We start from the raw sequence: 25,783 nt of genomic DNA, 5'->3' as shown, positions 1-25,783 counted from the left end.
CTTACATTTAATTACAGTCAATCACTGTTATCTCTATCAACCTCTGTTTCTAAATAGATTTGCCGGACTTGGTTGTCCAATGCCACATAAATCTATCGTAATTATCAGACACCTGCCTTTGCATGATCTCTGAAGTATGAAAGCTTGTAGTTTCGAGTCAACCTCAGTTTTATACAAGAAAAAGCATAATAAGGATACAAACGTTAACATTAATTTCATATACAAAATTCCCTACACCTGTACTTCTACTCGTACAAGCACCTAACAAAATGGAACTTCCAGTATAGCAAAACAACTGTTGACAAAAAGGGGGGGATATCATCTAAACCATATTACTTGAATTTGTTCAAGAATATACCTAAAACCAGTTAGATATAAAACCATGTCTTAGCTAAAATAATTATAACATGCATATTTGTAAGACACAAAAGTATGCCCTCTATCCAGTACATCTTTTTTCTCTCTTGTTGAAATTATAGTGAATAAAAAGAGACTGATTTTTCTGTAATTGATAGTTGTAAATGAAGGTTATGTATACCTTCTCCTCTCTCCAGTACCGGATTTACCATTGTACTTAGGTGTGCTTAAGCACAGAGCCCCGTTGGCCAGGGGGGCCCCATCTTCCTGGCCAAAACAATTTTACGATAAATTTTTCAAATGTTTTTCAAAAGTCAAAACGTCCTAAACTTCCTGAGTATGTATGCCTGACTACCTGTGTAGGCCTACCGGGCCTACCTCTTTCAGGGCCCTGAGTATGTATGCCTGACTACCTGTGTAGGCCTACCGGGCCTACCTCTTTCAGGGCCCAAGTAAGGGACCTCATAACTTAACTAGCACAGGACCTCATTTGTCCTGAGTCCGGCACTGCATCTCTCTTCTCAGTCTCTCACTGATGCAAACTGAACCTGAAGTTTTTTTTAAAAAGCATTGATACAGTAGCAATTTACATACAAATAAATATAAATCTTTTCTTAACAGTGTGCCCGTAACACTGATAAACGATTATATCACCCAATGAGTTTTCTTTCCATGCACAGTGCTTGTGTAAAAAATTCTGTAAATCTAGTCCAACTTATTGACAATAAGTCATCAACAATTTATGCAATTCCTTCCAATGGTATTTGGGATACCCCACTCACTTTAAATGTATCGGTGAGTCCTTATCACATAATATTTCTACTTGATATTTGCTTTTATTTTTCCATCACGTATTGATCAATCAAGGTTTAATGAAGACATTGATTGCAATTCAAATGTATGTACCCTTTCTCGCTCCTTTGCTCTCATTTTATAATGATGATTACCTGAATAATATGCCTCAATCCTTGTTTTAGTGTTTAGAAGGATTTTTGATTGTTTGATCACATGCAATAAGCTTGGTAAAAATTTTAACAGGACTTATTCGGGTAGCTCTTCATAATATTTCCCCTTTTGACACAGTATAATCAATAGATCCATCTTTTCTGCCTCTTCAATTAGAAATTAAGAAAAAAGTAAACCCTTGCCCGTTTTCTGTTTTGATCACCATTTGTGGATTATACAGTGACCGCACAAAAATCTTTAATCTACATAAATGAAGTATGTTTTACACAAAGGCATGCAAAAATGTACAATCTGAAGATTTTCTCCACAACTGACCATTACGTTTTCCGTTGACCAGGTTGTGCAAATAGGACTTATCATTCTGGCTTGATTCCAGCAACTTCAGTTACTGTTTGCTTTGCAAACACTAGACCTCATTCTCAGCCAGTTCAAAACAATGTCTCTATTCGTGAACATTGCGCCTAACAAATAACTGCTTCCTATTTTCTTGTGTACGATACAGCTGATTCATTTTCTTATATAAAAAAACCAACATGAATGTCAACTAATGCAAATCCATATGTATATTTGGGGCCATTGTTTATTGTTTGCCAAGAAAAGTTAATGATTTTACACCTACTCCATCCCTAGCCACACGGATTTTACAAAGAAAACACAACTGCTTCATAGTTTCAACACGACCAGGTGAAAGACTGAAGGAAGCCATCCCACTACCACTTGACAAAACCCGTAGGCATACAATTTTGGATTCCATTTTGTTTCTTAAAGAAAATAAGAACATTTTCATAAAATGGCAAAGCTTGATAGACACCGTAACTTTGGTTAAAAAAAGTCTAATTTCGAGACAAAATTTTAAAATTTAGGTATCTCATCATGAGGGCTGTTCCAGTAAACATATACCCCCCCCCCGGGGGGAAGGCACTTTCAAATTCAACCAACCCACAACAGAAGCAATTTAAAAAAATTATGATCCACCGTCAGATGTGTTTTAATCGAGAAACACTGCCCCCTACAGAAGTATATTTTTTAACATAATTTCTGGCTATGGGTTAGTGGGCGGTAGAAGCGATTTTAATATTGGGTTGGGGACAGAAGCGATTTAAATGACAGCTGGCTGGAGGTAATCTACTGAATTCATATACATCATATAATCTACTGCATATTTTTATTTGTATTCATTCATTATAATCAGTCTTTTGTCCTTTTGTTTGTTTGTCTGTCAGCCAAGTATGTCTCTGATACTGTGAAATCACAAATTTTCATGGTGGCTTATTATTCGTAGATGTCATTGATCAGTCCCTTAATACCTACTAATTTAACATCCATGAATACAGATTTTATAATAGATATTTCTATTCTAATACAGAAATCATGAATTTGTATCCTTACTAAACTCTGTTTCCTAAAGTGATCAATATGTTTTGCTATTTTTCTTTGTTCTCAGGCATGCTGCTTTTGATTAGAATAATAGTTAAATCTTGTATTGCTTTAAATGTGTGGTCAGATTCTTTGATTCCTTGTTATTATTTTTTTTCAATAAATGTTTTGGTAAACTTAAATGATTTGTCAGAAGAAGAAAAAACCAACGATGTCTGTGGAAAAGATGTCGCATTATTTTCTGCATACTTTTACACTATACCATTTCTTTAAGAACATCTTTTTCAGTTACCGATGTCTTATATTTACGCCTTGTTGCAAGACTAATATAAAGTTATATAAAAATATAGCAAGTCAAACATTTTTATATCATGAGTTAGATTTTAAAAAATGGATGAAAGTCGAGGAATCATTTTTCCCAGAGCACTCATAAAATCAATGTCATTGCAGTTAACTGTATTAATAGCATCATCATCATCACTGATGGCCTAGCTGTAACATTCTGCACTTTCAATCCAGTTGTCACAGGTTCTATCTCCCACTTCTAGTCTTTTATATGAGACTTATACCTATGGCCTGAGGGGCTTTCATGGCAGAGTGAAATAAGATGCTTGTCTTGTGATACAGATCTGAGGGGCTTCCATGGCAGTGGTACAAGATGCTTGTCATGTGATTACTTGCCTCCAATGTGTAAATGAGAATGTAGCCAGTTACTTGTGGAAGGTCAGTGGTTCTACACAAGTGGTGTTTGGTGTCTCAAAAGGGCTTGAATTTTCTTCAGCAGTAAAACTGGCTGCCATATAAAGATTCTCTTCATCTGAAAATGGTGTAAAGGCCATAATGATCTACTGAAACCCCGAGATCTCGTGTCTAAATGACTTGAGCTGTTGGAGATAAACGTCAAATCAACAGAGGCTCCATGTGCCTAAGTGTACTAAGGTGCTTGCTTTTACATCACTTGCACATCTCACAGAGTGAGTTTGTGTCACAAATCAACCAATTTAGGTTGGTGGTCTTTCGGGGTTCTTCCTCCGCCTAATATATTGTTAAAAAATCACCAAAAACCCCCAAAATGAAACCACACTAAATCAACCAACTAATCAACTGTGGCCATAGCAGCAAAGGTACTAGTCAATCATTTTTGCCACAGCTGTACAAGTTTATAACTTTTGACTCAAGTAATTTTTGTAGACCTAAGAATATTGTCAATTATGCCTTTCTGACAGTTACCTAAAAGTCATCATCAGTTGGTGCAAATGGATTTTTCATGGTGAGCATATGAGATGGAAAAGACTTGAGCAATCCTGCATCACACACTGCCGAAAAGTTTACATTTTAGCTCACTTAAATTTTCTCTTAACAATGTTCATTGTTCCAACTAGAACTGTTATAACTTTTTCAAGCTATATTCACCAATATCTGATGATATGCATCTGTAATAAATATTTGTAACAAAGTATGAGAATGCATCATTGTTTTTCAATGATGCATTTGAATTGAGCAACAACCACAATCAACAAACCAAGAAATAAAATTATTCACATCTTTCAGGCAGAAGTAGGGTATAATCATAATCTGCCAAAAGATTTTTAAATTTTTAAATTTGCCAAATATTTTTTCCAACCATACTGATTCAGTGGACATACAACCAGAATGGACAGAAACAGACCAGAAGGTTAAAATCGATTTGATTCAGCTTTTAAGTAGCTAAATTCATATTGGTTTAGTTAACTGTACACCCTTTATTGTCTTCCTTTTGATGAAAGTTCTTACTGAAGCTAAGAAAATAATGTTGCACACATAAAAAAGAGGCACACTTCAACTCATTATTGTTTTTATTATGCTTCTCCATTCCAGCCTGTTCTTATGATCTTGTCCCCCCCACACACATAGTGTTTGTCTTGTTTTTGTCTATGTATCTAAATTTCTCACTTACTTTTCCCACTACTATACAAATGTTCTGTGAATATGCATATCAGTGTGAAACACAATTGGAAGACTAAATCCAAGATTGAAAACTTCTACATTTCTGGATGCATTTTGCTTGGATTCCATATTTCTGCACAAAACTCGAGACTTCAGGACTCTCTGTACTAATTCAGTTCCCACTGTAAACCTGTGCAAACACCACGATATTAAAATTCAGTAACTTAAAATTTTGAGTGCTCATGATCAAATTTGTATCAGTATAGACACATCTATGACGACAGCTTTTGTGAAAAGAAAACCATAACAGCCGCACCATTTTCTGGATCTATACAAATTTGAAATGTGTGCTTTCAATACTGCACCAAGGAGTCAGCTGCCGATTTCAGTAATGAGTCGTCCAAACTCGGGTCTGTAAAGGGACAGAAATTATGTTAATAAAACAATGTCCCTCACTTTTTTCAGTTATAAGGAGGACAAGCTCTCAAAAGATTGTTTTTACTAAAATCTCACTTTCATTATCAACCAATCAGGGACAGTCAAACCCATATATACTCTATTTTATCTTCACTGATTTATAGTATGGTTCTCGTTCTTTCACATCTGTAGTAATGTGAGATCTTTAACAACTCTCAATGGTTGTAAGTCTTTTTCGACCATGCTGAATGGTCACACTGTACAATAATGTTCAAGTAACAGAAATACCATGGGACAACCAGAGACCAATAAAATCGAATAGTCAAGTAATGTCCCCTGCAGTGATGCTGCCAGGATTTCAGAATGTACTCTAAGTTTTGTGTGTGTGTGTGTGTGATCTCCAATGAGGAAGTGGTGGTTGTGGGAATAGCCTAAATATCTGTCACTCTTTCTTACTGTTCCACTCTACGGCTCTACTGAAATCAAACTTCTCGATGAGATGTCATTTCTAGTTGCATAGCGATTATTACTGTTATGTCATTGGGGATGGTCACGTGGTTGTGGTGGGGTCTTGGTTGGGATGGCATAAAGACCATAGGCTTACTCCATATTTGACAGCTAATTATGATGTTGTCAAAAGAATTAAAAAATTCCTAAAAATTCAGTTGGACTCAGATACTTGATTCATAGTCAATGAACAGGTTCTAAAATTGATGTGTTTATTTTGGAGCTATGTTCCTCCATCACATTCAAGATTTGGATATACCAAAGGTGAAATTGGTACAGTTGCATCCTAAACTACTATCGTGGCTACTTCAAATGTTATTTAATGTGAGACTTTAATGCAAGAACTCGTAGCTTCAGTGATTTTTTGGTTTAAAAAATTAATTTCTTCTCAAACAACTCAATTTGGTGCAGATTACATTGTTTTTTAACGATACGGTGAGAATTCTTGATGTGTAAAAATTGCACAAGAAATGAACAACATCAGATCAGAAAATTACTACCACTGGGAAAATACTGATAGGAATATACAGAAATAATGATATAATTATTTAAGTAGAATATGTGGTGACAATACGAGCGCTAGTTCTACAACTTTTGTGCAAAATACATCTTGTACAACTATTCTGTTGTTTCTAACAACACTGTAATATGGCAATAATTTATGTCCACTTTTTACTTTAGTCCCTCGCTAATTAATAGTTTTAGATTTTACAACACTAAGAATATTTTACCTTTTTGACAATAACACATCATTACAAATATTTAGATTGCAAGAAAATAGAGGTTACAATTTTATTAAAAGCACTGGTACCAGTAAGACTAAAGGAGATGGTAAAAAAAAAAGAATCAGGATGAACAGATTAGTAGTGTAGTAAAGAATCCATACATCAGAATGACATCAAGTATTTTTTCATCAATTTCATCATCAGTTAATGATACTGCTTAAAAATGTATTGTACTAGATAAAAGACTTTTTTAGTTATCCATTTTGCAATACAAATACCAAATGATGGCTTGGAACTAAGTGCCAAAAGGTCTGCAGAAAATATTACCACCATGATCAAAATATACATAGGAAGAACCAAACACAAACAGGACAAATTTTATCCATCTTGCTTTGAGTTTACACAGATCAGTCAGTCTCTTATGTTTAATGTCATTTAATTTTTGCACATAGACAGCATGTACATCTGGTCATACATCTGCATGATATAAAAGTTTGTCTGTTTATTCTTTTGTTGCCACAGTGGTGTTCTGCCAACTAGAGATCTACACACACTTAATTATGTTGTATGGGGATTCTCTGATGTTCCCTATGAGCATTAATCTGTTAATTGTTTCTGAATTTAATATGATCCTCCTCCTTTGTGTACGAATATTATGCATAACTAGCTTGAACAAGTTACTGTTCTTTATAGTTGTGCAATCTTCAACATCTCACATGTATGGCCCCATGGGTATTCTCTTTTGGATATCTCTGTTCCAAAAAGAACAGTTTTGAACCAGAGGTCTCGTTAGGATTTTGAAACGAGAGTCCATGGCTTCCATTTTGATAAAAATATGAGTCCCACCAGGAAAAGTTGCAGTCCTCTCTCAGAAAAGTATGCAAATTATAAGAACTATTGGTTGCCATCGAGTTTAATTTCTACATTGTTTATAACACTGACATAGCTCTTGCTTGTCCATCAGAGTGAGTCTGAATTTTTTCGATCCAAGGAAGGTTTTATTCAAAGCACTAAGCTAGGCATCACACACTTTCTTACACTTGGCTACTGTCCCTTCCAAACTATCTTTTCTAGCAACTTTAGCACTCTCCTGAATCTCATTACAATCTTCGTCAGTTTGCCGTTGAACCCCAAAATACTCATTCAAGTCCAAGTCTCAACATGTCATGATTCCGAGGTCACGTGCACTGCTTATTCAGTTACACTCGAAAATGAACACAATAATGAAAGCTAAAGTTGTTTATTTGATGTACTGTTATAAATGACTACATGTACATCTCTGGGTATTTCTGCCTCTGAATTCAAGCACTGTAAATATCAGTATTTTTCCCATCCAGCTGCCAGTCAAAGCCTTTGATCTTGCCGCTTAGCTATTGCAGCATGTTCTTTTGATGTACTCTTATAATAGTGACGACGGGTGGGGGGGCTTTCAACCACTAAATCTGTCATTGTAAATATCAGCACAGCTAACTGATCAACACATTTTCCCACTATGCAGGTGACTGTAGCAGGACTGGCAAGTCTTTGAATTTTACCGCCCACCTAAATTAAAAAAAATTGGCGTCCGCGTGATTAAAAGCGTTTCTGAGACCTCTGTCAGTTTTTACTAACATGAACTCTGCCAAAGATTCACGTCCTTGAATCAGTGTTTTGCTGCCTCTTATGCCAGATTTTTCTCTTCCACAATGCTGTATTAGGGTTTTAAGTCCAACATTCCCATAATCTGCTTGTTTAGGCATGGGTATCTTGAATAAATATAACCGGCATATTGTCCATCCAACACGTACATCGGACTCGCACTCAACATCAATTTTGGGCGCAAAATCACACACTGGTATTTCCAGTGACATTTTCCCAATGTCCAGCAGACTGATATACATGAAATTCATTGTCATCATAGCTATCACCAGCCAGTATTTGCCGACTGAAAACGTCGTCTGAAGACAAACCGTGTTGTGATTCAACCATTTTGGTTTCCTGTGTGGCCCTTATTGGAAACACGTATTTGTAAAACTTTAACGACGAAAGTAAGGCTAAAACATGTCGAACCGAAGTATCCAGATATCTGGATGTCGCATCAAGCGCTGTGAGACAGCTGCGGCAGCGCGAATTACGTCGCGAAATGCACTTTTAAAGTTGAAAGTTTAATAAAAATTGCATACTGCGCAAAGCACATTTTTTATATCCGCGGGTTGACGTAATTTGCTGAACGCGTATCACTGCTTTAAAAGTACGCGAATTCGTACAAATTACGTGCACTCGCGTGTACTGGCATCATTTTCTGACCCAATGTTTTATTCACGTTAGACCGCTAGGTGGGGGTTAGATGCGATTTTAAATATATATTCGGGGTTTTTTTTCTTCTTTTTGACAACACCACCAGCGATTTCTCATTTTGTTAACACAACCCACAACAGAAGTGATTTTCCTAACCAACCTTCCACTGTCAGAATCAAAATAGTTCGAAACACAACCTCCTACAGAAGTTTTTTTAAAGTGCCGTCCCCGCGGGGGGGGGGGGATATATGTTTTACTGGAACAGCCCTGAGTTGAATGCTGGTGCTAGAACATTGTTGAGGGTATTGATTTAGCTAAATTCACATAATAGCTTTATCCTTTTTAGTAAGGTATATATTCACAAGTTTTCTCGTCCATATTTATTTGCATACACAGAGGATCTTGCACGAATGCTTACCTCGGATTTAATTTATGAAGTATGTCAAATAATTTGTATCTGTTGTGTCCCTTAGCAAACAAAAAGTGATTGAAGTTATTTGACAAAATTTAATATTGAAATTTCAACAAATTTAAGATTATATTTATCACCTGAAGAAATGTACTGATTTTGTGTGACAAAAATGCAGAATATTGTAGTGACATGACTTCAAAACATATTATGATTTTTCCTTAATTTATTAGGTGTTATTGTACATGTCAAATATACAATAATAATAATATGAGTTTATTTAAGAACACAGTATATATGTGACAATTATTCTGAAATATAATTCTGTATCTACTAGACACATATCCATGCACTTTTCTTTCTTCAGCCACATCCTCAATTTTCAGCCTAGAAGACATTGGTGGACGTAGAGGTCAGTATCAGCTGCAAATGTGCTGCGATTGTTCCTGTGACAATCTTGTACGCATATGTGTATTCATGTTCACACGCTGAATAAATATGAATATAGTTTCAACTGGACTATAGTTCAGGCCATATTTATTTCATAAGTTTTGTCAAATGCAAAATTACAAACATAGGATTTCCGGTATTCACTAGAAAGTGTGGGCTTACTATATACAGTACTGTCTCTCCAACAGTAACTAACAGCATAAATCTGGATGTTGGTACAAATGGCATCAAAGAAAAAGTACAAACAAATATATACACAAGTACAAGTATCAATGAAGTAGTTTTAATACTACCATTTATTACAGGAAAAAGAGCAAAGAAAAAACAACAAAGATGATGCAAAAGATTATAATTGATATTAAATACTTAAAAAATTTAAGTCCTCCTAAGGAAATTTTGCACAGACAAGAATATTTGCATTATTCTCAGTGAGAACATGTTGCTGCCAATAATAAAAAGTTCAAACTCTGAGAGCACAATGGAATGTCAAAGGGAATGTCTACAAGATGTAATCTCTCAGATCAGAATATTTAGAAATGTCAAAGGGAATGTCTACAAGATGTAATCTCTCAGATCAGAATATTTAGGAATGTCAACAGGAATGTCTGTAAGATGTAATCTCTCAAATCAGAATATTTAGGAATGTCAACGGGAATGTCTGTAAGATGTAATCTCTCAAATCAGAATATTTAGGAATGTCAACGGGAATGTCTATAAGATGTAATCTCTCAAATCAGAATATTTAGAAATGTCAAAACGAAAGTGTTTTGCAATCGCATTTTCACAACAGGAACAATATTTTTTTTTTAATTTGATTATAAATTGTCATTTAAAATCCTGCAATTTGTTCTTAGCCTAGAATGTATGTCCTGGGAGATTTTACCACTAACATAACTGTAGCAAGGGTGATATTTATTTCTTGATTCAGGTAGGCAATAAAATAAGGTATTGATGGGTTATTTCTTACTTCTACAGGTAATATGCTTCATGTTTGCATCACAGAGTGTGAAAATAAACTGAATAGTATTCTACACACTGAATGCATGCAGAACCTAATATATGATAAATTTAAAATACCTGAATCAATTTATGCTTGTAACTGTGACAGCTTAGGGACTTGGTTTTACAGTACAATTGTGTAGGGCATGTACATTTGTTTGAACTTGTTGATATTTTCATCACAATGGTATTTTATTTTTCTATATCGTTTTCCTGCATTGTTCTTTGGTCCAAAAATGTAGTCATTGTAATAAAATTACAAAAAAATAGAAATTTGTGCATTTTTCCCAAAGGCAGATGATCAAGTTTGAATTCAAAATTTTTTAAAACGGAACAAATTTTCCCAGATTTTTTCAGTAATTAATTTAAATTGCATGTGCTAAATGAAATCACCGACCATAATAATTCACCGACCCCCCCCCCCATCATCTAACTTCTTATATGTTTCAACCATACATAATATAATGTAGGCTTGTGGTCATGATTCTCTTAATGTGATATTAGTATTAATTCAGTCTTATTAAGTTAAATTAAATGTTACCAGCCAATGCCATGTATCTTAACAATATCTGAGTTTAAAATGCCTGGAACTTAGCTAACATTTAATCAACTATCATATATACTGTTATATCATCAGCAGATAGCCTTATCAATGGTTCTATATCGTCTGCAATATCATTGATGAAAATTAAAATTAATAAAGGTCCCAAAACGAACCCCTGTGGGTCATGTGCATTGATGCATTGGAGAACTGGGGATTTGGAATTTATAAAAGCTTGATTTCTAAACAATAAATTACTTTCAAACCCATATAAGAAATTTCCTTGAACACCACTAATATTTACTTTTGAGAGTAACCCTTTATAGCAAACTCTTCATCTGGCACTGAAACAAACTGTGTTGTAAATGTTTGTCACTTATGTATTGTAGAATCAAAAACCTTACTTGTGTAAAATAATGTTATGTTGCACAATGTAGATGTGTAAATATTTATAAGCAATATTACCAAAAACTTCAGATTAATTACAAACTAAAGATATAGGACACTGGCTTGAAGCAATGGTTGTGGAGCCTTGCACATGCTTCGTCATTGCATTTGCATTAATTTGGAAACAATGAAGTTTGTATAGAGATATTAAATATGTAAGACATGGATACTTAATTAACTGTATAATTTACTTAATTAATTGAAATGTGCAATTTATCAAAGTGATTCTGGATTCAGTAAGTCAGGGCTAGATGATTTCAAGGGAATTACTAAAATATTATAATCATCATCCACGTTATAGTAATGTTAATAATAAGTATTGTAGAACTGGTTCATGAATTTGAGGTAAACTGTTGGTTTTTATTATTGATTGTTCCACAAAAAATTGTTAAAAGGTTTTTCTGTTTCTTCATCATCAGTTAAAACTGTAGTTTAGAATCTATGACTTGATTTCTGACTTGCCTTGAATTTCATTAAGTAGTTTTTACCAGTCTTTTGGGTTAACACATGCACCACTGTATTAAACAATTGTTTGCTTTGCTTTAATCATTTTACTTCATTTAATGTAAAAGTGTATCGTTTATGCAAATACTGGTAGTAGAACATTTGGGTCGTAAATATTTCTTACTGCATCCTTGATTATTTATATACAATTCTCAACACTGACATTGACATTGTTAATTACACTGTTCCAAGAAACAGACTCGAGTTTTTTTAGTTCAAAAGAGTATAATTCCTTGGTTGTACAACCCGACTTATCTTTTATAACATTGTTTCATAAGGAATATACATTTAGAAGCAGCAAAGCACAGTGATACCAAACACTTTCAGCATGCAATGGATCCAAAACATCAGCAGAGTGCACAAAATGTGTGTAAATTCAAAATAAGATCAATTAGAGAATACTGCGTAAAATTTGTTGTGTTAACATTGGATATTAGCTGATTGAGAGGATTTTGCTGACACAGCAGGGAAATTCTGTCATTTGGAAGAAGAAAATCTCCATTAATCAAAATTTAAGTCAGGATTAATGCAGTGGGCTCCCACTTTTAATTAATTTGTTACATATATTTGATTTAATTTATGTTTGATTTAATTTAATTGTTTGTAAGTTTTAAAATCTTTTTATTTTTAATTTTATTATATGTCAAAATAATATAGTCTTGTTTACTAGGAACTAATACTTTTCCAGAAAATAGTTTGACCTTGACTGTTCATTTGTAAACACCTAAAGCTGACCTAATTCCCAACCTTGATTTCAGAAATCACTGAGAGAAGTAAACAACTTTTTATTTTTATTCTATTCCTAGAGTAAAATGATTGGTTTTTGTCAAGGTCACACTGGGACTACGTGCTTTTTATACGTAAATACTTCTCGAAGGTTATGGAAAGTTTAATCTCATCCGGGAATTTGTTTTGCATTTCGAGTTACTGTATAATCATTGTTTTTAGAGATTTTTCTCAGTTAGGGCTTAAAACACTTGATGTCAATGTGTTTGTTGGTTTGTGACCAGTCTGAGGAATTACATTTTAATGTTTATTTGTATTATTTGGATTCAAAAGGATTAATTCTTTTTTCCTGGAAAAATGTCAGTGCTCATACAAAATTCTTGGACAAAGACATTTCATTCAATTTTATTGAAAAATTCAAACACTGGATTATGGTTTGTGAATAACACAGAAATGTAGACATTCCAACACCACAAAGGATACAGTATATGTCACTGCCTTACATATTGGCTTCTTCGTCAAGACTCGAATTTGAATTCATTAGAACATTTCATTATTAGGACTTCTAAAATTTAAATCATGGATTATTCTTTGATTATTTTTGGATTTGATTCTCAACTCATTCAGCCCCGGAGGTTTTTGTCATTTTTGCCTGAAATGCATTTAGGAAAGACATTTTGGGGGCTATTTCTGAATACATTGTAATACATCGGCTTTCAACAGATTTTCCATGAGACTAATGCCTAGTTGTATTAGAAACATCGTTTTCCATTGGTTATTTTGCTTGCGCATGAGCAGAAGGGTAAAAGTTGGAGTTCTTTTTTTTTTTGTGGCTTAATGGCTCCATCATTTTCGTATGGAGACTGCTCTTTATTCCAAATGCTCACCTCATCCTACTTTTTGCAAAGGTTCACCTGTCTGTGTGCAGTTCAGACCAGTCTGCCTTAGATCTGAGGCCAAAAGGACTAAAATCTGGACACAAAATCGCATTCCGACCATGAGCAAATTTTGGGTGGAAAAAAAAAAAACGGTCCAAAAATGAGGTTTTTCCCTCAGTATTTTGTAGTGTAACTAGAACTTCCAGATTATTTGGTATCATTGTAGAACTATAACTGTCTACTTTTTTGTAATACCACCCACTTTGGTGTATCTTAAATGACCTTGATGCTGCAGAGTTCAGAAATAGCATACAGCCTCATCACACCTACAGGTGGGATTGGGGCCGAATGAGTTAAAACTTAAGTTCTTATTTTTTCATTTTTACATCATTTTTCCTGGGAAATAAATTATTTGTTGAATTTTTCAAAGGTTTTTGTTTTCACTATTTCTTGTGTTACTGTTTATTCAAGCCTAAACATGAAACATAAGAAATTATAGACACCTCTAAAAAGCTAAGTTGCCATTAGGTAGTCTATATATCCCTGCGGCAACAAATTTCTTCTCTGTAATGTTCATTTCTATCCATATACAATTATATTCATAAAGGTCCAAGCCAGACCATAGAAAAAATTTTTTCTCCTTCACATAAATAGTCACAATGCCCCCAAATGTAGTCCTATCATTTCTAACCAGACAGTGCTAAAAATATAATTTGATAGACTGACATTCCTTTATTTTCAGATCGGGTTGCTCCTATATTGTAAGTGAAGTGTCTGATGGACTTGTCAAAGAAAGAAAAATCTAGTTTTACTGTGAAAACTTTGATTGGGCCGACGAAATGTGAAAATTCAGTTTTAGTTGTAAAAACACTAACAAATTATAAATATGTATCTCCATTCATGACCATTACCTTTATTACGATTGTCTACTTGTACTTCTATCAAAAGCTGTATACTATGTGTACAATGTGATGTGATGTGATTTTGATTTTTAACGTAGCTTTAACAATTTTTCAGTCATATCGCTACGAGGTCTGCAATGTGGCAGTTTATAGTGATGTCTAGCACTGGGGCATCATGCAGCAGACATGTAGCATGATGTCCCACCCAGTCACATTATCCTGACACCAGGCCGATCAGTCCTAACACTAACCTCTTAATGCTGAACGCCAAGCGAGGCAGCTGTTAGTACCATTTTTTAAGTCTCTGGTATGACTCAGCCGGGGATCAAACCCACAACCTCCCACATCCGAGGCGGATGCTCTAACCACTAGGCCATCGGAGTGGTCTATGTGTACAAAGTGAAGCATATGGCCTATGAACTGGGAACTGATTGCCTCAGTTACCTATAATTAGCAATCATATGACTTTAATATGCATATAATTCTGCTGGCGATATGATTTTCTACTTTTGAAAATTAAGATTTTTTTCATTAAAAAAAGTTAATGAAAAAACAACAGCATTTTTATGAGTTCCATTCATGCATTACAGAAACCAGCCAGGACCAGTCTACTGGGTGTTCCAGCAGTCATTGTAGCTGGTGGCTAAGTAATGGAATTAAGGCTAAAGTGTATACAATATATGCTGCTAATTTATTACCTTTCTGTTGTAATCTGGAGAATTTAGGCCAAATTTGGGATGTTCTTTGATAAATTAGAGAGATTCCACTAAGGCTGCACAACTTCCTGTAATTTATACTGGCAAGGATGGAAAAAGTTGGTATATTAGCCAACAATGTCCCAAGATCACATAAAGTAAACCTAAGTAGAACCACAGATTTTGAAGAAAAGGTGGACATTATGTGATCCTTCAATGTAGTGCATCATTATTTTGCATTTGCTTTTATTCCCATACTGGAAACACACAACGGGTTATTTTCTTTTATGTCCATCAGTACATCTCTAAATTCTCTTGTCTGTATGTTTGTACATCCATCCCAAATCTGAGGAAGTTGTGGCAGTTCAATTGATAGAACATCCGATTCATAATTAAAGGGTCACAGGTATGATACCTGCCCAGGCCAGCCTGGGTCACTCGCCTCACTGCCTTTACTTGGAAAGGGCACTTAGCTCTCGTATCTTCAGCATGATATAGAGAAATCATGTGTTAAAATTGCTGTTTAAAAAAAGAAAACCTAAACCATCCTGATTTGATTTTAGCATGATGTCACAAAAATTATTAAACTTACAATCATAAAATTGTACACACTTCATGGTGGTTAAAAGATTTTTTTAAAAGCATTATCTCATAATCAATTTATCCTTAAATAAATTATCACTTGTTGATAACATAGTTTTTAAAATAAATTATTAGAGCAACAGTAGTACTATAATAAATTTCATATATGATCAACAAAGTATATTTACAATGCAGATGAATGAAATAAAATCGAATAATCACAATATTTTCAGCTGCAAAAAATCCCAAACAGCTTGTCACTTTGTTCAGGTAATGTAAAAATGTAAAACACACAAATACATAAGCAATATGTATAAAACAATCTCAAGAACATATGTAATATATGAGTATCCATTTTGCATATCAAATAAAAATCATTTGTCAGGTAAAAATTATATATTTTAAAAATGTCAGCATGTCTAACTGTCACTTCTGTTTCACAAACTAATTTGACTTTCTGCTGCAAAGTTTCAATGTAATGTGAAAGCTGGTCTTGTGGCATCAGAGGGACCACTTCAGGGTCCTGTTGTAGAAGGGACATATCTGGTCCAGAGTTTTGAGCTTGTAGTGTTAGAGGGTCCACTTAGCTTAGGACATGACCCCATGAGCCTGAAACTGTGATAATTTGATCTGACTTCATTTGATTAAAGTCTGATGTTCCAAACAACCCAAGATATGGGGATTGGTAAGGACAGGGTTCCTACCACAAATTTAAAAAAAGATCACAGACCATTTCCAGACCAAAAAATACAAATTTCCAGACCCAACGATGCAAACTCAGGGAGACATCCAAGGAGATTAGGCTTTCATATAAAAAATTTAAATAATGGATATTCTGGAACCTGATCTTGATCTTGAAGCTTCGATGTGCTTCAACAATTTCATGGCTTTTAAGAGCTGAAAGCCCCATGTTAGAAACATTAAATTCTTTCCTGCATAGCCAGCATGATGTTTTGGTCTTAATTTTGAAAAGGCCTATCCAGGCTTTAAAATCATCAGTTTCTTCCCACAATGGGTCATAAACCCAATGTCCAGGCATTCTTTAAATAATAAAGACACACAAAAGGATCGGTCCAAGAATGGCAAATCAAAACCAGTTAAATTAAAAGGAATATGCTCACTAGCACAACACAAAACTTTAATGGAATAATTCATGAAATCAAAAATACACAAAGAGCAGTCAAATTGATGGCATGGATATCTGCACATTCATTAGCTCATCAGCAACCCATTTATCTCAACATCCTCTGGACTAGGGTAATATTGTAGATATGAATGGATGTTAAGATAGGTGGGGGGGGGAGAGAGAGATTCATATCCTGCACAAATGTGGAGTTTGTAAGAGATGACCAGTTGTTGTAAATAAGATTTAACAGACAGAAAATAAACAATCAAAATTGTGGTTAAATGAAAACAAAACTTGTCTAAAATACACCTGTATATTTACAACTTGCATTTGTGTAGTACAGTCCATAATGCATTAACTACTATAGATGTATGCAGTAGTCCCCCTCTTGAACGGACCCCTGACCAGCAGCCACCTGCTCCTTACGGCCAGAATCCGTTGGCACCGAGTTTGTATTCAAAAGTACCCCTCATGAAAGACCACCCGGCTAACGCGACCAGCATTTTAGTGCAATAATATAAAATTTACCCCTCACAAGTGGCCACATTTTATTTTAATATGTATCCAGAACCAGTATTTTATTCATAACGTTTGTTGAGTAATCCGATTTCTGTTCCCTGATGTCAGTTTTTCGTTACTGAAAGAAGTGTTGACTAAAGTACATGTACCACTAAGGTTAATATTATATCATTTATGCCTCATGAGAAACCACATTTATTCCATTAAGCCGAGAACGACTCAGATTTTAATCCATACAAAAGGGTAAGTACATATAATCCAATTAGCCTTACTGCTGTGTTATCATAAGATGTCCGGTTTAGTCACTCTGATAATTGTTAAGATTACAATTATTGAACAGTAGTAACAGCTGAGAAGTGGCAGTATCAATGTACAATACTTAAGTCAGCAGGAAAATGGTTTAATAGCCTTTATGGCTTCCCGTAGTAAGATGTTGAGCTTGTTAACTTTGATAATTAGTGGCTATTACTACTGACAATAATTGTCAAAATTACAAATCCTAATGGCTGCAAGGTCAAATCTGCGTGATGTTAATGGTACATATCGAAGCCATTTTGGCTTCTCTCACTTAGTGTAAAAAAATGTATAAAAACAATTGGGTACCAGACTGCAACTAATGAATCACTTGACAAGATCATTTCCTTTAAAAACACACGGTAATTTGTTTAGATGCATAAAAAATTGTTTTATCGGTATTGTAGTTGGCAACATAAATAACTTACTGCAAAAAGATCATCATGTCATCAAGGAAAAGAAAAATCATCAGTTTAGAAGAGAAAGTGAAAGTAATTCAACTGACCAAGGGGTGGGTGGGGTCAAGGATCCTTGCAGAAAACTAATGTTGGAAAGACTCAGAAAAACAATATCATGAAAGATGATGAAACAATTCTGCAGAAGTGTGAAGGTGAAATGGATGAAAAAAGGAAGATTGTTTGAGCCAGATGTTTGTATCCTGATTTGACTGACAAGAAAAAGCAACAATTTTGTCAGTTGAATTGGGATATGATGACTTTACCGCAAGTAATGGATGGTTGCACAGATTTCAAGCATGACACAATATTAAGTGTTCTGTCCTTAGTGGAGAATCAGCTGATGTTAATAATGAAGTTATCAAAGATTGGAACAAAAGACTAAACGATATATGCAGGGTATATGACAGCAAGGATATTTTTAATTGTGATGAGACTGGTTTGTTTTTTTAGACTGTTACCAACAAAGTGACAGATGATGTGATCTGTAACATAATTATAAAGACAGTTTTAAAACTATATCAATGGTTATTCATAACATTCTTTTGAAAATGATGAAACAATTTGTTTTACATTTATTTTACAACATGCATGTGATTTTTTTAATGAAAATATTGAATGTTTTAAAATTAAATGTACTTGTGACTTTCTTCAAATGTATTTACTATTCGCATTTGTCATCCCCCTCTAGAAAGGTCACCCTCATTATGAGGCCAATTCCCTGCTGCAATAGGGGTGGCCTTATAAGAGGGGGACTACTGTATATAAAATCCATAAATCTGATTATAGGTCACACTGTTAGAAAATTCATGTATCAGTCATATCCCTTTAGAAAACACAAATAACACATACAAAAAGGGTAGTCCTCATTTAATCTACATCCCATTGTCAATGAACATGTGTTACTGAACAATTCACTAAGATATTCAGTATCCATGCTGTATAGTTGTTGTTTATGTGCTACATTTGTATATATTTAAAAAACGGGCCTAGATTTTGGTCTGCCTGAGACACCTATCAGCTTGCTGAGGCTACCAAGGGGATAAGGCTTTTCATAGGGGAATCTAAACATAAGACTTTTCATAGGGGAATCAAAACGTATGAACAAAGTAAAAATTTCCACAAACATCCTTGCGAGATGTCCCACTGTCAATTAACATCATGGCCACATATATAGCCTTAAAATATTGGAATTTAACTTGTGTCTTATGCCACCACTGAAAGCCATTGTAATCAAAAATGTAATTTTTGTTGCAAAAAGAAAACATTCATGGCACAATAAATATGTTCCTTCACTTTGGGAAATGCAACAATCAAATGTCATTGCTTTTATTCAACCTTGGTGCTAACAGGTACATTGATTTTATTGAAGATTATAGCCAGCTTGCTTTGACGAAGGGTGCATGTGTTATTGAAGTTGTGGTGAAAGGCCAATTATGGAGGACCAAAAACAAATGCCCCTTTGTGAAAGTAACATCAAATGATTGTAGAACGAACAAGGAGTTGGAACTGTAAGCTTGCTGACATACGTGATTAGAAAACAAAGGATTTGTTCAATTCGGGACATTGGGCTTCTGCTGACATATATTTATTTGTCCTGAAAACAAAAGAGCAGTCTGGTTATCTTGAGTGAATGGCATTCTAGTTTGTTGTACTTGTGGATATGGCGGCTGTGGTTGCTGAAACTGTGAAGTATGTGGTTGCTGTTGTTGTAGTGACTGCTGCTGCTGTAACTTCTGATGAGGAGGTTGAGGCTGTGAGGCACAGGTTGTCTGCACTTTCTATGGAGGCAAAGGGATGGTCTGGGATATGGGTATAGTAGTAATGGGAAGCTATGACTTGGGTGGAGGCATAATAGTCATGGCTGGTTTGCCAACACCCATGTCTGCTTGCCATTGTGCAGCCTCTTGCACTTGAACAGCAGCTTGCATAGCCTTGGAGGGGTACCTGGGGCTAGTTTTCCTACTGAAAAGCTCTGTACTGCTGCAGATAGTGAGGGTTGATTTGTGGGTGTGCTGGTCTCTGTTTGACTCAGCTGCATTGAATTTATCCTCCTTTGTAATAAATGATCCTGTTGAAGGGAATTTTGTTGCTGCTGCTCTCTACGTTTGTCCTTGATTTGAAGACAAAGTGGCACTTGACAATTTTTTTCATTACAATAATTTGCATGGTGACAACAAAGTGCAATAAACTGTTTGCAATTGCCACATCTATGATTTGCCCTTTCCTTACAATATCTACAATGTGCAAACTGATCTTTCATCTTGTGGCAATTAGGTATCCTGCAATTTGCATCAGAGCACTGATATGCATGAACCAGAGACTGAATACGACTCTGAATTAACTGACGCCAAGATTCCTGAGGATCTTCCTGCTTATCTGAAGAACCATCATTGAGGTCAAGCCCCAACCTATCCATTTGGTGACTATGTCCTTCCTTCTGATACCAAGTATTACACAAGTCAAAGACCTGTAAAAAAAAATGAAAAAGAAACCATTGTAACTTAAAATTTAAACTCAGAATTATATAAAAGTAAAGCTCAATGATTATGTAATTTATTGCAGAAGAGGGGCATTTCCGTACCCATTTCTTCATTAAAAACACAATAAAACAGTGTCCCACTTTGTTTAATGAGAATGCTTTAGTTGCGTCCACTCTAAGCATGTCTTGTAAGATAAAAAGTAAATATGGAGAGACTATCCAAATTACAAGATTCCTCCTCTCCAGGGGCACCCATTCTTTGTCTCTAGTACCAGTACATCAATAAAAAAAAATAATGAATTTGCTGTCACTGATGCCATGAATAAAGAGTTCATGGGACTGTGATAGTATTTCAACTATTATGGAAAAAATTTTATATGACTTTTCATGCCATTCAGACTTGAACACAATGAAGTTTTAATGAAGCTAATGATGGTGGACAGTGGGCATTCTTGTCCCCCCCCACCATTATTTGATGGCTGATAGGCATCATTTTATTACGCTGAAAGGACTTCATGTCAGCATGCTTTTTATAAAACTTAGTTAAATTCTGCTAGGTAGTTATTGAGATAATGCCACTTACATGTTTACCATTTTAAGTAAAAGCATCCATATTTCAAGGCAGATCAGAATCAAATTTTAAATGCCTTCATGCCAGGATGATGCCAGCCAAGTTTGGAAAGACTGTTTTAGTGGTGTTTTTTAAGAAGCTGAAAACAGTAATTATTGATGGACAAACACAAGCCCATATCATAAGCTCACATGTCCTTAACCTCCATTGATCTGTAATCATACAAACATAAATTGTGAAACTTTCAAGCCAGTCTTTTTGGATTAAAATCACAACATTTTATGTCAACAAAAATAAAACTATATAATATGACTTCATTGGTTAAATTCTTCAAACTAAAGCAATAATGACTTGCTTCAATACTCAAAACTCAAAGTAAACATTCTGCAACTTTAGTTTCTCCAACTCTGTCCTGTCAGATCAATAGTGCTTTGAATGACTGACTTTGTAGCTTATCCATTTTTTTAAAAATCTTTAACAAATATCTGCTGCCAGAATTGACTGATCTAAAATCAATGAAATACATCTTACATTTTTTTATATATACTAATGAAACGGGGATTATAAAATCAGAAACAACAAATGGAATTGTCAGATAACAGCAATACAAACATAAAAGTAGGGGTGAAACAATTCATCAATATACTGCTGCATCAACACTTTTGCTGTAACGATACACATATCGATACAAGAGATGAGAATTGATATAAACAATACTTACTGTATGCGAGTTATTTTAATCTTCAGCAGTCATGAATAATTATTATTAGTTTGCCTTGTTATTCTTTAAAGTTAGAATTCATTTGAAACAGCATCTGTACTCACTCATTTTTATTAGTAAAAACAAAAGGCTATTGAGAATACACACTTGCAGTCTACAAACTAACACAAAGTGACATGGTTTGTAATCTGTCCACCCCCCAAGCTAATTATCTTATGTTCAGCATATCAGATACATTCCAGATGTGTCCTACTTTACTCAGCATTTAATCACTTTTATACAAAGTTTCTACATTGAATTGTATATTGTCTGCTTGAGTCGATTTGAAAGCTACACTATCAGTGTGTCACATGGTGAAATATGCTACACTGAACTCTCATTGGTGGTTATTGCTTATTCCGGTTAATGTTAAACAATAACCACCAATCAGAAATTAATGTAGCTTATTCCTTGCATGACAAACAGGAAGTACTGGCAAAGCAACTGAGAAACTTTGAGCAAAAGTCATTAATTGATATGTAAAATACTTAAACAGAGATGCTGTTAACATGTGCAATTGCGTGACTCATGCAAAATTTTTATGAATTCACACACTTAGAGAACTGTGTAGTGCAAGAACTCCCGAAAATTAGTTGAAAGTCATGTATATGAAAATGTGCTTGGCAAAAAGTATACAATTTTTATTTAAATGTCCTTGTCATTTCATTTGTTTTTCAGGTAGGCAACTGTTTATACATCTGGGTTCTTCAAGCGTGACATGAATGTTTGTTAAACTAAATTTGATTGGCACATTGTGCCCTGGAATAAGCATTATGGCATAGTCTTATGTTACGTGTTTAGGCTCGAATAAACAGTAACACAAGAAAGAGTGAAAACAACAAGCTTTTAAAAATATAGAAATTTATTTCCCTGGAAAAATACTGTAAAAATGAAAAACTATGAACTTGCGGTTTTAAGAATTGAATCCAAAAATAATCCAAAAATAAAATTTTAGAAGTCCTAATAATAAAATGTTCTAATGTTTTCAAGTTCAAGTCCCAATGAAGAACCCAAGATGGAAGACGATGATGTATGCTGTAACCTATAGTGTGTTGAAGTCTACAGTTCCTTGTAGAAACAAGAAATATCACTCCGGTTTTGGAAATCTGAATAAATTTTTATAAGAGCTGTCTTTGTTCAAAATTTTTATATGAGTACATGTATTTTCCAGGGAAATAAAAGAATTAATCATTTTGAATCCAAGTAATTTGAAATAACTCCAAACAACACAACACTTTCCAGTGTAAAGAAAAAAGCGCACCTGAGAATATTTCTCTAAAACAAAGATTATATCGTATTCTAAAATGCAGTTTCAAAAATCCCCAAGTCACAAAATCTAAAAGGGGGGTCACGTGATCATGTTTATATCATGTATGCCTAACATGACCCTGACGGAAACCAATCATTTTATTCTAAAAAATAAAATTAAAAAATTGTTTACTTCTTAATCACATAGTCCCATCATGACCTCGACAACAACCAATCATTTAAAAATAAAAATAGAACTTATTTACATGGATGCTACTAATTTTGAATCAAGGTCAGGATCTAGGTCAACATTTGGTGTTTACTAAAACGAACAGTCCAGGTCAAACTATTTTCTGGAAAAAGTATCATCTCCAATGAATAAATTTACATTACCAAAGCATGTAATGAAAAATATAAAAAAAATTAAAACTGACAAACAAACAATTAAATTAAAATAAATATATATTAAATCAGATATAATTAAATCAAATATACATAACAAAAGTTTAAACCTTCCATGAAGAAAATGCTTGTTTAAAATAGGGACTACCTAGAAAACCCAAAATGTCTGATTCCTGGTCATGGTTCATTACATTTTCCTTCTGCAAATACTGGGAGATGATAGTGATGATGACAATAATTTTTAAAGTTATGAAGTATATTGGATTACTGGAGCTGGGAAAGTGTTAATGGAGATAACAGTGAGTGATTTTGAGCCAAAAAATGGTGTTAAATACGAGTCAGATACACATGTTAATGGATGGACAAAAACATATGGCACGATGGTCAATCTCCCTTTCTGTGCTATTTCAAAATGAAATCTAGAAAGGACAGAATACTGAACCTCATTAAAATACAGACAATTTAAAAGCAGAATGCAATTTTCATTTCTTTTTTTCATTCATTTTAGCTCTGCGGATCATATAGTACAAGACCATACAGTATATATCATATTAGGGTTAAGATAAACCAAATAAATAAGGATGAAACAAAAATGAAATTAAGAAGAAAAGATATTTATTTGAATACTTGTGTGCACAAGCAGACTAAGGCATTGAGGAACTAAATGCCCTAATACAGCATTATGGAAAAGATAAAAAATCTGGCATGGTAGTCAGTAAACTACTAATTCAAGAAAGTAAGCTTATGTAAGTGAAAAATCCTGTTTCAAAGTCAATGTAACCAAAAGATAATATTTGTGAGCTCTGGAAAATTGATTTTGTTGGTGCTCATCCTCATTACCATGCCTGGATTTGTTCTAGATGAGATTTTCTTTGCAAGAGGAAAATGCATTATTTCTTCTGTTTGTAAGAAAAACTTGTAATGTTTTCCAAGTTTAAGTGGGACATGAAACTGGTAATAAGATGTTTTCAAAGCATTCATGCCATGCAAAACAAAGGGCCTGATGGCTAAAGTGAGTTAAATGGAGCCACCATTAAATGGCCTAAAAATGTTGAATAAAACTCAGACATCCACCAGGTAATCTGTTTGAAAGTATTTTTGTTATCTAGTCATTGATGAAAATTGTATATAAATATATGATAAACATAAGCCTATCTGTAATCTGCATACTGGAAATACAACCAGTATGTCTACATACATAAAAGGGAACCACCTACCTTCCAAGATGGACAGACCATCAAGTTCATGTGTGTATTGATATGTATTGCAGGCTTTGTATCTTGAATCATATCGATACGTGGCACAGGTGTATCTAGAATCATATCGATATGTGGCATTGGTGTATCTTGAATCATATTGATACATGGCACAGGTGTATCTTGAATCATATCGATATGTGGCATTGGTGTATCTTGAATCATATCGATACATGGCACAGGTGTATCTTTAATCATATTGATATGTGGCATTGGTGTATCTTGAATCATATCAATATGTGGCACAGGTGTATCTTGAATCATATCAATACGTGGCACAGGTGTATCTTGAATCATATCGATATGTGGCATTGGTGTATCTTGAATTATATTGATATGTGGCACATGTGTATCTTGAATCATATTTTGCAGGCTTTGTATCTTGAATCATATTGATACATGGCATTGGTGAATCTTGAATCATATTGATACGTGGAACAGGTGTATCTTGAATCATGACGATACGTGGCATTGGTGTATCTTGAATCATATCGATACGTGGCACACGTGTATCATTTTATCCCTGCTTAAAAGGCATACATTTGCAAATGCTGATGATGCCACAACTGACTGGGACAGTGGGGGTGGGGGGATAGCATAATCTGTCCTGCATTTAGTGCAGACTAGACACTTTATACAGTAAAACCTGTTAAGAGAGATGACCCTTCTGTCAACAAACAAATGGTCTCTCAAGACAGGTGGTCTTTCATAATAGGTTTGTACTGAGACTAGTTTCCAAGGTCGTTTCAGAACCATTTAAATAACAATAACTACAATCACTGTACAAATATTCAATTCTTTATTAAATGTTCTTGCTAAAATATTGGATGCATTCATCCGAAAACAAAACTGCATAGCAAAAGAGATATACTTCTCTCATTAAACATGAATCACATTTACATCTGAAGATCACATGTAGATGTATTAGCATATGTAATGTTTCTGATTTGCTCCTTTTTCCTTTATAACACCTTAAATTTATTTT

At 34.4% G+C, this 25,783-nt stretch overlaps 1 pseudogene across 1 annotated transcript in view; it reads right to left on the bottom strand.

Annotated features, from left to right (window-relative positions):
* Positions 1 to 11,630: 11,630 nt before the first annotated feature.
* LOC149797573 (CREB-binding protein-like) overlaps positions 11,631 to 25,783 on the bottom strand; it is a 106,760-nt pseudogene continuing 92,607 nt past the window's right edge. Inside the window, exon 27 of the transcript XR_016421635.1 lies at positions 11,631 to 20,549. The product of XR_016421635.1 is annotated as a CREB-binding protein-like (transcript). The remainder of the gene's footprint in view (positions 20,550 to 25,783) is intronic.

Source organism: Sinohyriopsis cumingii, chromosome 6 (assembly GCF_028554795.1).
Source record: "Sinohyriopsis cumingii isolate HCF-2022 chromosome 6, ASM2855479v2, whole genome shotgun sequence".
In the NCBI taxonomy this organism is placed as follows: domain Eukaryota; kingdom Metazoa; phylum Mollusca; class Bivalvia; order Unionida; family Unionidae; genus Sinohyriopsis; species Sinohyriopsis cumingii.
The sequence above is the reverse complement of the archived record's forward strand: the minus strand, read 5'-3'. Positions and strand labels throughout refer to the sequence as shown.